The following is a 12,501-nucleotide window of genomic DNA, read 5'->3' as shown; positions in this document are numbered from 1 at the left end:
TTTCTGTTACAGTCTGTCATGTTTTCTGGTTTCTCCATTTTCTTCACTGTGAATATCTGCACTACTGAACTTGCACTATCACTGATTACAAACTTCAGTTTGTAAACAGTGACAGTGAAAGTTCAATAGTGGAGTTTGTAAACAGTGATAACAGAAGTTCAGTAGTGCATGTCTTCACAGTGAAGGAAATGGAGAAACCAGAAAACATGACAGACTGTGGAAGAAAAGCACTATAAAAAACATAAAAACCCAGGAAAATTATGGAATGTGGTAACAAGTAAGAAAATAAAAGCCCACTAATCGTGCTAAAACTGCAGCAAAACAAATGGAAAATAAAAGAAAAGACAAAATTATGTTTTACTCAAGACAGACCCCTCCAAAAACAAATTTATTTTCAGTTTTCTTTCTCTTTGTACCAGTCTGGGACTTAGCACCTCCTCTGTGTGGTGACCAGCATTATATTCTTTCTGTAGTTTTATTGAAAGTAATACTGTCCTAAAATAGTGTGACAATTCTAAATGATAATGGCAAGAACACCTTTAACAGGAAATGTTTGGACACATTTCATAGAAAGTGTATTTCTTTGGAGATAGTATGCAATAGAATATATATATGGCTGTATTGTAAAATGCAAATGTAAGAAGAGATAATCTAATAGAGCTGAGAATGAATAAATGTCTTAAGAATTAACAAGAAAACACTTTGATGATGCTACAGTAGTGGTGAGGCATATCTAGGCAGCTAATAAAAATAAAAATTGCAGTTTTTCGCTAAGCAGGTCATTGTATTTGAGTTTCTATATTCTTACATACAAACAAAGCAACAATTTAGAATTTTACGGGTGTTATGGATTTGGGTTTCTAAACCATATTACATCAGATGATGACATAGTGCAAAGTATTGTCTTGAAAAATACAGTGTTTGGTTTACATTGTAATGTAATTTTTTATAGCTGTTACTGCTAACACTTTTTGCACTGATATTTAATGTGGTGTGCATTAATGGTAAACCTAAGACAAAATGTGTACCTGTACATCTCAGGCGACTGAAGAAAGGTGGTTTTAGCTCTTGTTGTCAGTCAGTCTGAAATAAATTTATGAATATTATCAATCACTGGCTTTTTCATCCTGTGTGCTGATTATGCCAGTATTGGTGACAGATTGTCTATTTTTTTTAAGTGTTAAATTTGTAGTTTTATGTTCAAGAGCATGAACTGTTAAGCAATTTAAATGAGTATTGAACATGAATAGGAAATAAATGTAAGAGTGTCTTTAATCATCAGTGTTGAAGCTTCCAGTTAGAAAATTTATGAGCTGTTCAAGAATTGGCATGATAGCATTATATGTATATGAAATAGATGCCATTTATTTCACTAATAGTATGATTAAACAAATTTATGTGGTTGCATAACCTTAAATGTGGGTATATGCTGCCGTGTTATTGTTTTGTGTACTGTGATTCCAAGCAAGAATGTAGGTTGTTTTTGATTTTTTTTGTCAATGAACGTTTTACATAAATATTTCTGATAATATGGCAGCTTATGTTGTGTGTCTCCATCCACCTAAAATAACTACTCTGTTATTTCATTTTCAATTTCTGAATGTGAGAATTGCGCTCATTGCCTGATGCTCAGTATGCATGACATTTCCTGGTATTTTGATTTCCTTTTTGAGGTCTTTGTCTGTGGAGTGTTGTGTCAAGGATTTAAAATTGTTCAAAAACCATTTTGTAACCAATGCTTTTACATTTGTGAATTATATCACTGATTAAAGAGATATGGTTTTAGTTTCTTATATAAAGAACAAAACTTTTGCTATTGTATTCTTTAAGCATACACTACATAATGTCTAGCAAGGTTGCATTGTGTTGTAGAGCTTAAGAGAGAATGAAGATGAAGCTGTTTAAACATACTTGGATTATTTCTAAACCATTCAAAATAATTATTTTACCAAAATCCCCTCAGCTAAAATTCATCACACAGTGTTTTTCTCTTTTGGCTTATGGCACTTCTGAAATGAGCTGACAAAGAATATTAAAAAAGTGCAGATAGTGACTGTTTCAGAGCTCTCTGTGAAAACTGAATTTTCAGATAACTAGAAACAATTGGTAAGTAAATGTATCATAACAAACTTAAAAGATAGTAAGTCTCAGGATGGAGAATCGAGAGAAAATATATTGTGATATGTATAGTGGATTTTTGTCTATGCATTTAATAGTGAAGATGCTTGGTTCAAATCTTGTTATGGGAGGAATGTCCATCAGTAGAATTTGGCCATTGTGGAAGTGAATAGTTACATCTTGGAGGTGCTGATTAACGATCTGTGCAAATGACACTATCCAGTTCTATGAGGGTAAGGAAAAGTTTTTGGTCTGGCAATTAATATCAATGACATTTTGGTTTTGATACATTATTTCACAAAATGTAAGAACTAAGTAATTTTATCCACAGTTGGTAAATTTCCGTAGGGATCTGCTCTTTCATTTTCAACAGTTGAGAAATGGTTGGCTGAATTAAAAAGTTGTTGTACTTCTTTTGGAGCTGAAGAACATTAGGACATTCAAAACACATACAGAAACATCAAGACTGTGGACAATTTGAGTGATTGCCAGTTAAAAGTGCACATACCAACTGACAACATAAACATATCAGGAGAAAGATTAGGTAACATTTTATGTAAGGATTTGTGTATGTTAAGTTCTAATTTGTAAAACATTCACCAGAATTAATATTTAGAGCATTTGTAAAGAATCAAATTTGTACATTAAATTTTTTATCTGCAGATGAGGCAAAACCCATAATATTTATTGAAGGGCTCAAATGGTGAATATTCATGTTGCTGTGAAGAATCTGAGACTGGAGCTGTCAAATTTTTATAAGAATATTGTTCACACAATCCTGAACACAGCAAAGGCAGATAAATGTGGAGCTGTTTTACAATCACATTGACAGCTCATGCACCGAAGTTGCTGATCACAAAAACATACAAGAGAATGAGAATGAAGATGCTTTCATAGGACTTACACACTTAGAAAAAGCATTTGATAATGTTAAGTGTTACAAGATGTTTGAAGTTCTCTGAAAAATAGGTATACACTGTAGGGAAAGATGAGTAATATACACTGTGTACAGGAACCAATATGGAACAATAAGAATGGAAGTCCAAGAGGGAACTGATTGGCTTAAAAATGGCATAAGACACAAATGCAGTCTTTCACCACTACTATTCAACCTGTAGATTGAAGAAGAATGTAGGAAATCAAAGAAAGGTTCAAGAGTGGGATTAAAATTCAGAGTAAAAGTACTAGGTCTACAACTTTGCTTCTGCCATTTTTTCTTGAAGTTTGGGGCTTTATTGTGAAAACTTTAAAAAAATTATGATTCATAGTATTGCCTGTCACTGGCCACTACATTCTCCCATCTTTCGGATAGCATATGAATCCCATGGCGGAAGAACTGGGTGTCTTTTGTGGGGATCCATGAGTCGATTCAACTTTGCTCTTGTTCAAATGATCAGAAGTGCTGGTCAGCCAGACTGTATGCCACTGAATGAAAAAGATGGCAGTCAGAGAGAGCAACGCATGGAGAATATGGTGGGAGGGATAGGATTTCTCATTTCAAAATTTCCATGTATATTTTGATGGGTTTTGCGACATGTGGTCGAGCACTGATCTGCTGCAAAATTACCTTTACGTGTCTATCGCTGTATTGTGGCCATTTGTGTTTCAGTGCTGGGCTTCAATGCATCAATTGCTTTTGATAATGATGTCCTGTGACTGTCTTTGTCTGTTTCACTAGCTATGAAAATGTTCTGTCATCAACCGCCATGCCAGTCTTCGACATCAAAATCACTGTCCTTAAGGCATTGAAAACATTCTCTGCACGTCCTTACATTAATAGTTACCTCACCATTGGTCTTACCCAGCATTTTAGGAGCCACACAGCCTCAGATTTCTTCATTTTATAGCAGAAAATTAAAACTTCCCGCAAATGGCGAGAAATGGGTATGCAAGTTGACGTACTTAATCAAGAATAACCTTATGATGCAATCACAAATCAACTAATATTTTTATAGCATTATGTTTTCAGGTGCCTAAGCTTATTGTATTACACCTGTCACCAACCACCTGAACCGCACTTGCCGTTACTGCTGTCTATTGCAAAACTGCAGAAGCAAAGTTGTAGACCTAATATATTATTGGTAAAGTTTGATGATGGTCTTGTTATCACCTGTGAAAGTGAAGACTTGGAACTGTTTAATAGAGTGAACAGTCTACTTAGTGTATAGTAACGACTGAAGGTGATCCAAAGAAAGATGAACTTATTGATGAGCAGCAGGAATGAGGTTAATAACTAATAACTTAACATAAATGAAGGAATTCTGCTACCATGGAAATAAAATAAGTGCATGGCAGGTGACGCAAGGAGAACGTAAGGAGAAATCTAGCACAGACAAAGAGAGCATTTCTCAGCATAAAAGACCACCATATTTATGCAAGTATAATGTGCCGCTGAACGTAATGATCACCCCTAGTTTAAACATCAACATCATAAAAAAAAGTTTATTGGCGCATCTCTGGTAGGCTAAATTTATTGAACTGTCGAAACAACAGTAGTTATTAAAAAAAAAGAACACCTAACTTGATTATCTACATGACACGCAAGCTAACATTCCATAAATTACAGCCATTACTCAACATTATTCACTAATATCATCATTGCTGGTATCTTCGGAGGAATCTACATCAGAAACGGATTCATTTCCTCTTCCTCCATCATCCTCAGTGTTGTTCCAGAACACCAACTTAACACAAATGTCTTCACTTCTGTCTAGAATAGTTGAAATACAGCATTTCTTGAATGATTTTATGATCATTGGTGCTTCAGTGCTTTTCCAGGCAGCCAAAACCCACTGTGCAGTTATGTGGGGTTCAGCATGCTTAATTCTTCCTGTCTGAGTCAGTTCACAGACTGACTATGGAACAACAGTCGGATTGCTGTCTTAGAGCTTCATCGTTACTTGTGAATTGCTGTCGTGCAAGGAACTTCTCCATCAGTCCAAAAACATGGAAATCACTAGGGACAAGGTATGTTGGGTGCTCCAGAAGCTCCCAGTGAAATGCACCGAGCTATTCAGCAGTTCTGATTGCCACATCTGGTCTTGCATTGTCGTGGAACAGAATCACACTGTCCACACTGTAACAATCAGCATTGTTGGTTGCACCTTGTGGCATGAAATCCAGCAGGAGCAGCCCACAGCTATCCCAGAAGGCCATTAAAAGATGAACCTGGACGTTCCCACGGCCTGCTCTGCTGCTTGTATTCCAGCGTGAAATGCATTATCCATATTTCATCGTCTGTAACAATTTGGTCTAGAAAACCTTCACCCTCATTGGAGTACCATTCCAGATGATTCAGTGTAGACATCATTTTCTTGCCTTTCATCGTGTCATCCAAATGCTTAGACACCCACTGACGCGAAACCTTCTGGTAACCTAAGGACCTGTAAATTATGTAGTAAGCGCTACCATATCCATATGCCAAGCTCCCGGGAATTGGCTGTGATGTGCACATACCGATCTGCTTTCACCATGGTATCCACTCGGGAAATCTTGTGGCCAGTCAGCAACGAACACGGCGTGCCCGACCACTCATTGTCATGCAAGACTTCACGGCCTTTGTTGAACTCATAAAACCACAACCTCACAATTCTCAAAGTGAGGCAGTTTTCCCCATATGCGGGCTGCATTTCCCTGTAGGTCTCAATGGTTGTTCGTCCCTTGCTCCATAGGAAACGAATCACACTTTGTTACTCTAATGCTGTGTATGTGAGAAGCACAACTACCATCTTTAACAGCTGACAGCAGTGCCGTGCGGTGGAACTACCAGCAGATACGGCTGACATGAAGCAAGAAAGGTCCAACACTGGGTATGGATATGTTGACTTTGCATATTAATTTGTAATTTGGCTAAAAAAAAAAAAATAGGGGCAAAGACTTTTTGATTTTCCCTCGTATATGGCCTATCTGGTCGTATGGCACAGGATCGCTGTGGGCATGTTTAAATGCAGCTACTGAACACCGAGTTTGTAGAAGTTTGACATTTTCAGTCATTGTAGAAAGGTCTGGAATAGGATAAGTACTGGTGTCCATGTGTTGTCAGGAGCTTCCCGGTATCCTCGGACAATGATGTGGGGAAGCAGTGTTACAGAAGCTGCCACACGGCAAGGTGTGCTGTCTGCACAACATAGACTGCAGCTGCTGGCACTCCAGATACAGCACTGTCATAGCTGTGGCCGCGCTGGATTAGCCGAACGGTCTAAGGTGCTGCAGTCATGGACTGTGTGGCTGATCCCGGCGGAGGTTCGAGTCCTCCCTCGGGCATGGATATGTGTGTGTGTGTGTGTGTGTGTGTGTGTGTGTGTGTGTGTGTGTGCGCGCGTGCGTGTGTGTGTTTGTTTGTCCTTAAGATAATTTAGGTTAAGTAGTGTGTCAACTTAGGGACTGATGACCTTAGCAGTTAAGTCCCATAAGATTTCACATACATTTGAACATTTTGAACATAGCTGTGGCTTAGGCTGCTAAAGACAGAATGTGCGACAACACTGACTACAAGAAAGGACAGGATGCAAGGCCATTTATTAACACATCAGGGAGTAAACTGCTTGATATTCCAGGAAGCTGTAGTGCTGGTGACCCACATTTCTTTCTTTTTTTTTCATTAGTTTGGAACAGGAAACATACAAAAACATGTGGTCATTTTCACCTTAAAAATGTATTTAATTGCTTGACTAAGAAATGTATTGCTTGCCCTCAAACTTCTCACAGTATATTAAAAAGTGAGGGCACAACACACAATTGATGATGATCTTGTCTGCTAGAAAAAAACTGTGTCAAATTTGATTCCACATTCTGTTCTTGTTCTATACATGTTATTTCTGCTTCAGCATCACAGGCAGCATTTAATTCAGACAAAGGACCATTATTTCTATGTTAGTGTGCTACAATTATTGACCTACTTTTTGTCCACTCATGATGATGATAGCAAAGATGACATTTTGAATGCGTACTTTGTATCAGAAAAATAATTTACAAAAGAGATTGCTTTCAAAACACCTGTGTGACTCATCATGGAGTCTATATATCTTATGACTACAGTTGACTCATACATACATGGGTATAATAACTTGTGGGGATACAAAACGAAATGAACACATAGGTTCAGTCATGAGTTAGAGAGGAAGCAAACTTCAGTTCATTGGTAGGATACGAATGACATTGCTTGCAAGTCATTGTGCATCCTACATTAGAATGTTGCTCAGTTGTGTGCAATCCAAACCAAATATGATTAATGGGGGATATTGAAAATATGTGAAGGAAGACAACACGAATTGACACAGGTTTGTTTAATTACTGGAGAGTGTTACAGAAATGCTGAAAAAATTGAACTGGCAAACACCTGAAGATAGGCACCAACTACACCACAGAAGCTTATTGAGAGAGGAACTAGGAATATACTATAGCCCCCTACATACAACTGTCTTTAGGCCTGTAAAGACGAGATAATGACTAATTACAGCACACACAGAGAGATTTAAGCAGCCATTCTTCCCCCTTCCATGCACAAATTGAATGGAAAGAAAAACAAACGTTTGACAGTAGGACATATGCTCTACCATGCACTTCATAGTGGTTTACAGAGTACAGATGTAGATCCAGGTCTACAAGTCATACATTGATTACAGCCATGATTGCAACTTTCCGTTGAGAATAAGCTCTCATTACCCAGGAAAATCTGAACCGTGTAATACATGCCATGTGACACTGGTCCACAAGCAAACTTATCAGTTTATGGTGGATGTATGGATAAATAAGTGCACTTCTCATACATACTTGGCCATCATCATCATTAGCATTATGTAGTTTCCATAGTTATGAGTCATATTTTCATGTTCATTTCCTTATTAATTTTCTGGACTAATGATTAAGTCCTAATGTCACAAAATTTAATAACCACTTTCACAAGGTCTTCAGTTCACTCAAGATTTATTCTCACAATAGTGCATATGGAGTACATGAAATGATGGTATTTACAGATCAGTAGCACAAGTGGTTCTGAGGCACAGAGTATCAAGCCATGGTGCAACACCCATATTAGTACACAGTGTAGCCTCCACGGGTGGAAATGCAGGCACCGAATCTGGCATCCAGTCAATTGTACAGATGGTGATGCTGTCCTGAGATATGTTATAGCACACTTGCTTGACCTTTTCTGTAAGAGCTGTCAGTTGACGAGTCGCACAAGTCACTTCTCGTCCCATCATATACTATACATGGTCGATTGGAGACAAAATGCAGAGATTGTGGTGGCCAGGAAAGTTGCTGCATGTCTTGCAGAGCACATTGAGTTTAATGGGCAGTGTGTGGGTGAGCATTATCATGATGGAACAACACATCACCTCCCTGTTGTAAGAATGGCAGAAGAATGGGTCTAACAACATTCTGCACGTACTGAACACTTGTTCGGCCTCCAGAAACACTAAAGATGAATAAGAGTTGTAACTTATTGCACCCAAGACCAGAAGGCCTGGGTGGGGCCGGTGTATCTTGGGCAGATGCATTCTACAAGGCAGCCCTCACCAGGTCTACAGCGTATGTGCAAATTACCATCAGTTATGTGAAAACAAAATCTGCTTTCATCAGTGAAGACCACGGTGTGCAGTTCCATCTCTGGTGGCACCAGTTGAGCCATGCACGTTGATGCTGTGGCATGTGTGGAAGATGGGCTAGAGGTGTGTGTGCCTGTAGTCTCACTACTAATACCCAATTTGCAACAGTTTGTGTCAACACATGTGGGCTCACAAGCTCTCTTATCTATGCTGTGGTAGTTGTACAGTCTTCCACTGCAGGTGTCTGTGCTGTGTAGAAGCCCAGAACCTCATCTACAAGTGCAAGAATGTTCATGTGACAATTATCAGCATCGTTGTGCAATAAAGCAGCACATTCAATTTGTGCGACAGTTCTCCAAAAGGACCATCCTGCTACTCAGAAGGCCACAATTTGACCCCTATCAAACTTGCTCATTTGACTGTAGGAAGCATGAGTGCATCTCCATCGCATGGTTGCCTGCTTGCTTCACATGTTTGTATCACATTGAGCATTCTGGCTGTGAGTATTCCCTATTAAATAGTAGAGATTGGTGATGCTCTTTAGCTATGCCACTATGCCATCCGTTAGTGGACAATGTTGAAACTGTTTCTGTTCATCTACTATCTCCCAGTTAGCATATGCTGTTACTGGGTCAAAAACAATGTCATTTTTCCAGGTGTACTAGCTACTTGTTTCAGCAGTGTAGTTCAAATATCCATCAACATTTTTCTCTCAGTGACTTATGAAAACAACAGAAGTGGATAAGGACATTGTCCCAGTACAGAAACTGCAGCTTGATGCATGAATTAATCAGACAGCATTCTGAAAAATTTTAAGTTCCTATAGAAGCAAAACTACAACTGCGGGGCATCCCAAAAGGTACGTTACAACTTCAGTGTCATGTAACTTGACTTGTAATTAACTTAGAGAACCAAAGTAAGCTGCATTAGGGTTCGGAGTCTATGCCACACTACTGGTCCCCTTGTAACTGGTTGGGTGATGATTTAGTTTTCAGGTCTGAGGAAAGTGATGTCATACCATTTCCAACAGGACCATGCCTAGTAAAATACAATGGTGTTCAAACCAATAACTGAATCGAGGCCATGGTTACTGTTTTTATCAAATGTAAAGGATGAACTGTTTGACCATACTGTTGCAAATCAACTTGTAAAATAATAAATGTTGGAAGTCCTTTCATCTACAGGTTGTTACAAAAAGGTATGGCCAAACTTTCAGGAAACATTCCTCACACAAAAAGAAAGAAAAGATGTTATGTGCACATGTGTCCAGAAACGCTTAATTTCCATGTTAGAGCACATTTTAGTTTCGTCAGTATGTATTGTACTTCCTTGATTCACCGCCAGTTGGCCCAATTGAAGGAAGGTAATGTTGACTTCGGTGCTTGTGTCGACATGCGACTCATTGCTCTACAGTACTAGCATCAAGCACATCAGTAAGTAGCATCAACAGGTTAGTGTCTTGATTGGGCCCCATGTTCTTCCACCTACGCTCAATGGAGCACGTTATCATGATTTCATATGAGATACTCTACCTATGCTGCTAGAACATGTGCCTTTACAAGTATGACACAACATGTGGTTCATGCAAGATAGAGCTCCTGCTCATTTCAGTCAAAGTGTTCGTACGCTTCTCAACAACAGATTCGGTGACCGATGGATTGGTAGAGGCGGATCAATTCCATGGCCTCCACGCTCTCCTGACCTCAATCCTCTTGACTTTCATTTATGGGGGCATTTGAAAGCTCTTGTCTACGCAACCCCGGTACCAAATGTAGAGACTCTTCGTGCTCGTACTGTGGACGGCTGTGATACAATACGCCATTCCCCAGGGCTGCATCAACGCATCAGGGTTTCCATGCGACGGAGGGTGGATGCATGTATCCTCACTAACGGAGGATATTTTGAAAATTTCCTGTAACAAAGTGTTTGAAGTCACGCTGGTACGTTCTGTTGCTGTGTGTTTCCATTCCATGATTAATGTGATTTGAAGAGAAGTAATAAAATGAGCTCTAACATGGAAAGTAAGGATTTCCGGACACATGTCCACATAACATATTTCTTTCTTTGTGAGTGAGGAATGTTTCCTGAAAGTTTGGCCGTACCTTTTTGTAACACCCTGTATTACAGATGTCAAACTCGTATGCACTGGAATATCAAAATAGCGTACTTCCTCCTTTTTAGTTCTTATAAATTGCTGTAACTGTTTAGATGATGATGAAAATAAAAATATCATCCTAAGCAAAGGCCACTGTGTTATTATCTAATCAATTATCATACAGTTCCATAGCTGTTTCTCATTTTGATGAAATGCATGATTCTATTACAAGCATCATTCAGCAAATGAAACAGAATTCAGTACATTTTACTGTACATATGTTTTATTGTTCTTCAGGGACATAATTAAAATAATTTATAACACAGGCACAAGTTTTAAAGAGTGGTACTGTAAATGCAACACTGGCTGATGCTTAAGGTTATTCATTCACATTTGCAGCTGTTCTCAGGACACACACAAGGAGCATTTTCACCCTGTTTGCACTCACACTGGCTGCCCTCTGCAAAATAAACAAAATATTTATGAGTTTTCTTGTTATTACTCCATAGACAGTATATGTCTAAATACGCAAAAGAAAATTTTGCATCAAAAGTAGTCCAAAAATTAGTATTTTGAAGTATGTGATGCAGGTTTTATCTGAAGTACTAATATTACATCTTTATCTCGTTAATTGTAACCAAGACTTGAAATTCCAAATATAACTGGATAATTAAATAAGAAGAATGAAAAAACATTACTTTGCACTTATTTTTGTGAAAAAAGTTGTGTGTTCAGCCAAGAAAACCTGTTCCAATTTGCATTCTTAGCTTGCCAGTTATGTTTTGGTTATATTTATTGCCACAAAACATCACTTTGACTGTGTGCACCTTCAGTATAGTCAACAATAAAATGTCTATTCTCAATTGATTTCTGTGACTGCAAAGTGTATTTTGAAAGTGAATTGAGATGAAGAGCTTGATACTGAATTCAGCAGACCAGAAAGTGACAAAGAATGTGAAAATTCATTGTTGGACAATGAAAATGATGAGTGACATCACTGTGTGAAATAGGCAGGCCTACATCTGATGAATTGCTGCCAGCCCCTACCAAAGCCTATTTGCATAGGAGTGCAAATGCTCTGAACATGTTGTCATGCAACACTTCTGTTTGTTCTGTGACGTAACTTGGTGTCATGGTTGTCACATGACTTAAGTGAAAAATCACTACTGCCAGCTAGGAAACAGAATTGTCTATTGCCGCATCAAAGCATTGTGAGGAAGCCAAACTACTGAAAGCATTGAACAAAACACACAATACTAATAATCTGAAGTTTTTCACATTTATTGTAGAGCAAAAATGCCTTACATTTATGATAGTTTTGTATACAATCATGTTAAAATCACCAGCAAAAGCTAAATAAAATGATCTGCCCGCAATGAAGAGACTTACTAATTAACATTTTCCATCATTGATACCATATTTTTAAGAAACTCACACCTTTTTTGCCCAAAAAGGGGGATTATGCATTCCCATTTTCATATGAAAATATTTTTAACTAAATGCTACTGTTCTGTAACAAAAATAATTATTTTTGGATGAAAATTTTAATAACTAAGAAGTTATGAAAAAAGTAACCAATGTAAAAGCTTTCAGAATCAGTTTCTAGTGGTCATAAGTGGTTGAACATATACATTCATCATAAGTATAAAATGAAGAGTAAAATGCTAGTCTGTTGAAGACAAGTATATTTGTAAATAAAATGTCATAAGATGGAAAAATACACAATCAAATTGCATCTTG

The 12,501-nt window shown here is 38.0% G+C and overlaps 1 long non-coding RNA gene across 1 annotated transcript in view; it reads right to left on the bottom strand.

The window, feature by feature from the left end:
* Positions 1-11,022: 11,022 nt before the first annotated feature.
* LOC124622632 overlaps positions 11,023-12,501 on the bottom strand; it is a 36,529-nt gene continuing 35,050 nt past the window's right edge. The window contains exon 3 of the long non-coding RNA XR_006980664.1: positions 11,023-11,221. This is a non-coding gene — a long non-coding RNA (uncharacterized LOC124622632). The remainder of the gene's footprint in view (positions 11,222-12,501) is intronic.

Source organism: Schistocerca americana, chromosome 7, assembly GCF_021461395.2.
Source record: "Schistocerca americana isolate TAMUIC-IGC-003095 chromosome 7, iqSchAmer2.1, whole genome shotgun sequence".
Taxonomy (NCBI): domain Eukaryota; kingdom Metazoa; phylum Arthropoda; class Insecta; order Orthoptera; family Acrididae; genus Schistocerca; species Schistocerca americana.
This window is presented reverse-complemented; position numbering and strand designations above follow the sequence as displayed.